Source organism: Lactuca saligna, chromosome 2, assembly GCF_052625555.1.
Source record: "Lactuca saligna cultivar CGN05327 chromosome 2, ASM5262555v1, whole genome shotgun sequence".
Taxonomy (NCBI): domain Eukaryota; kingdom Viridiplantae; phylum Streptophyta; class Magnoliopsida; order Asterales; family Asteraceae; genus Lactuca; species Lactuca saligna.
In genome coordinates, this window is record NC_136418.1 from 66,456,059 (window position 1) to 66,460,499 (window position 4,441).

The window sequence follows — 4,441 nt, forward strand, 5'->3', positions numbered from 1 at the left end:
CTGCCGTCTTTCCATCACGCTATCTTCAAGCTGTCAAGTGAGTTCATACCCCTTTCTAACACACTTTAAATACATTTTTAAATACTTTTACACTCTTTTAGGGGGGAAATACAAGTAAACATACGGTCATTATCGTGCATTTTATAAAGTTTCACTTTACTTGTGTTATCAAATAAACCACTTGGAACTCATTACTATTATGGAAAACTCTTGTCATACTTTGTGTGCATTAGATTTATACGAAACATATAATGATATTTCATTGTTAAATCGTTTTATACATTCTAAAAACTTATGATTTTGCTTTATCAAACATTTTGAAAAAGGATAAACTTTGCATACAAAACTATCACTTTAATATAGACTTAATTGAGAATCCATGAGACGCATACATCTTCAAACGTTACTTTTCTTTATTAGAAAAGTACTGCAGTAAGTCCTGTCTATAACCAGAATCTCCCGCGACGAGAACGTGTCAAATGTGTATAGATCTATACGGGAAGTCATGATCCCGCACCCTGACTGTTAGCTACAGTCCGTCTTTTGGGGTGACAGTTGTCATAAACTGCGACGCCTGAAGAACGTCGTTACAGGCATATTATGTTTAGTATGGTTATAGAAACTCATCGGATATACAATTATTATGATATTCAGTTTTGATGAGCGAGTAGTTATTAAAACTATTCTTCATCCAACCGGTTCGGTCTTCACGTAGTTTTATTATATATAAAACTATGACACACTTACGAGGAACGTCGATTTCTTGCAATTTTTGGTCTTAGAGACTGGCCTTGTGTGTGAGGAAAATAAAGGTTTTTCCTGCATACAAACCAAACTACTAATAGGAAAATAAGGGATTTTCGCGGTGCAATCATTTACAACTTATAACATGAACAACTATATACATCTAATACTTTTATAAGAAAATAAGGGTTTTTCTTGGAAAACACAACAAATCGTATTTCAACTATTAAGGAAAACATGGGATTTTCTGGAGCTAATGCATTCATTTCCAACACCACAAATCACAACTCTTTACATTTAGAAACGCTACGTTTACTGGAAAACATACACCCATTTTGGAATGGCATCCAATTTTTCTAAACTACTTATGGACTCACCAACTTAATTGTTGACACTTTTTCTTTGAAATAACTTGTATTCTCAGGAAATCGCTAAGCAGGTTGGGAATCAACTTTTGGGATTAACGCGCTGTCGTTAATTATTTCATTTTGAATGATGTTTATGTACCTTTATTTTGAACATGTAATGAATACAACTATGTAAACATCTTGCAAACTTATTATATATGGTGGTGTGTACTTTCCTTTCTCTGAACTGTTATGATATTGAACATGACGTCCTCCGCCCCCGAACGTTTCCGCCGTTCTGGTTTGGGGGTGTGACAGATTGGTATCAGAGCATTGTTTATAGGGAATTAAGTATATCAAAACCATTTCTTTTTGTTATACAACTATAAACTCAACTGGGTAAAAACACTCTGAGTAAGATTCGTACTTTTAAAAATAAAATTTTTATTTAGTTTTTGTAAAGTAGGCATGCATTCATTGCACATCAACAACATGGTCAGTATCATAATTAAAACAACGTTGAAGTATTATATATCAGTTGTGCAGTGCAGGTATGCCTTGGGACATGTAATCGGAACTGGGAAGGATATAGCCTGATCAACTATATTTGTCCAAGAGCCGACTAAACATATGCCAAGGAGTGCCTGTAATGGACAACAAATTTTAAAATTTCCAAAAGCATATCACTAAAGAATATTGAGGGTGTATTCGAGTGCCGTCAACCATTAAACTCGAGAGTAAGTTTCATATGCTCTAACTTATAGTAAACTTTTAACCCTATTCTCGTACAGCCTAAATGGCGGGATTCCATCACCCCAATGACCCCTACTACCCCAACCAAGGTAATGGTGGATGGATCGAAGCAGATTCTGAAGAAGACGAAGAGCCTATAAATGTGGAGGCAGGGAACGACTCTGGTACGGATTCGGAGCCAGAAATTATAAATCCACCAGTCCACGTGAGAAATTTCCAAGGACCCACTCCAGTGTGGGGAAGTCACCTCCATCATTGGAGCCAACAACAAAGCTTACGCCCTCCTTACGGCATGTGCCGAGACTTCTATGACGTGAGAGGCGGGGGATCAGCCGATCGCGCACTTCCGGTCATGGTTGGCAAACTCGCCAACCAGTGCTATCAATCTGGAGTGCAAGCCAACCGAATCCGAGAGATCAATGTGGATGTGCAAATTCACACGGCCGATATCAACCGCCTAGAGTTGATGCAGAACGACATCCACATTCGCGCCGAAGCGTTTCAAGCACAAGCAAACACGGCCTTCGCAGAATTAAGAGAACAACAGGCTGCGTTTGACAGACGCCTCATGGAGTCGAAGCAGTCCGACACAGAGTCGAGCTCTAAACGCAAGGCGCACCGCAAGTAGTACTTGCCCAACTCTCAAATTTTGTTATAAACTAGGACTTCGGATAAAAGTATTACTTTCTTTAAAATTTTCCGTAACCGGAGGCCTTTAGAGAGGCCAAGGAATTTTGTCTAGACCCCGCTGTAACACAACTATATGTTTAATATATATAAGGGTATACCGCTTTTCTTACCGTTGTTAATCATGCGCAAATAGTTCGATTCATTGGTGCATCTATTCAAACTTTACTTTCAAGCTTAAAATATTGTGTCAATTAAACTCAACTTCCTAGAACTATTAGAAGTTCATTCAATATCATTCAACTTTGAACTGCCAAAACTTATAATTTCTTCCATATTTTTTTTCTTTTGGCAGCAAGATGCCTCCTCGTCCAAACTTAAGGCCCAGGCCGGGCACGGCACCACCACCACCTCTACCACCAGCTTATGATCCGGCCATGGTTCAGGCTGCTATCACAGCAGCGGTAACCGCAGCCCTCTCGCAAATAAACTCCCAAGGGAATGGAGGGGCAGGAAGCAGCACGAATCATCCAAATCATGGCACTGGTCATGGCCAAGGAAGAGAATGTACCTACAAGGAGTTCTCTAACGCTAAACCAAAAACTTTTAATGGAACAGGAGGAGTCATTGCACTAATGCAATGGTTCGAAAAGACCGAAACGGTCTTCGAGATCTGCTCATGCCTAGAAGCAAGCAAAGTCAAGTTCGCTGCCTGCACCTTTGTAGATCGAGCCCTCACTTGGTGGAAAAGCCATGTGAATTCAGTGACGCTCACTGTCGCCAACGCCATGAGTTGGGACGACCTAAAGGTTCTACTACTGGAAGAATACTGCCCAAGGGGCGAAGTACAAAAGCTTGAGCAGGAGCTCTGGAATCTGAAAATGGTTGGGTCTGACCTAATCACCTACACCACTAGGTTCAACGACCTCGCTGCACTGTGCCCTACCATGGTCAACCCAGAATCAAAGAAGGTTGAAAGGTACATTTGGGGGTTGTCACCCCAGATTCAAGGGCATGTCCTAGCTTCCGGCCCTGCTACCTGCAACAGTGCTAAGCGCCTGGCCCAGCGACTCATCGACCACGGAGTAAAACCCGGTATCATTTCGACAACTGCATATCCACCTAGGGAAACTCAGGGCCAGAGTAAGGCTTGGAACAAAAGGAGGGGACAAACTCTCCAGGAAAACCCCAGGAAACAACAAGTGATAGCGACACACGCTATTACTGTACCTACGAACCCTTCCCCCACAAGCTCATACATTGGGAAACTTCCTAAATGCAACCGATGCAGTTTCCACCACCACGGTCCTTGCTCCAATCTTCAATGCACCAACTGTAATAAAAAGGGATCCATGTGGATCCATCAAAAATTAAGGCTATCAAAAACTGGTCGGCGCCAACTACACCAACAGAAATTCGCCAATTCCTAGGCCTGGCTGGTTATTATCGACGGTTCATCCAGAATTTCTCCAGCATCGCAAAGCCTCTTACCGCCTTAACCCAGAAAGGTGTGACCTACAATTGGGGAGAAAAGCAAGATTCTGCATTTCAGACTTTGAAACAGGCCCTTTGCAGTGCGCCCATCCTTTCTCTCCCAGAAGGGACTGAAGATTTTGTAGTATATTGCGACGCTTCGAAGCAAGGGCTGGGCTGTGTACTAATGCAGAGGGGAAAGGTTATTGCATATGCCTCACGACAACTAAAAACGCATGAGGTCAATTACACCACTCATGATTTAGAGCTTGGGGCGGTGGTCTTCGCTCTTAAAATCTGGAGACACTACCTATATGGTACCAAATGCACTATTTTTACAGACCACAAGAGCCTACAACACATCTTCAACCAGAAGGAGTTGAACATGAGGCAACGACGTTGGGTCGAATTACTCAACGACTACGAATGTGAGATTCGCTATCACCCAGGAAAGGCTAATGTCGTGGCAGATGCCCTTAGCCGTAAGGAGTACTCTG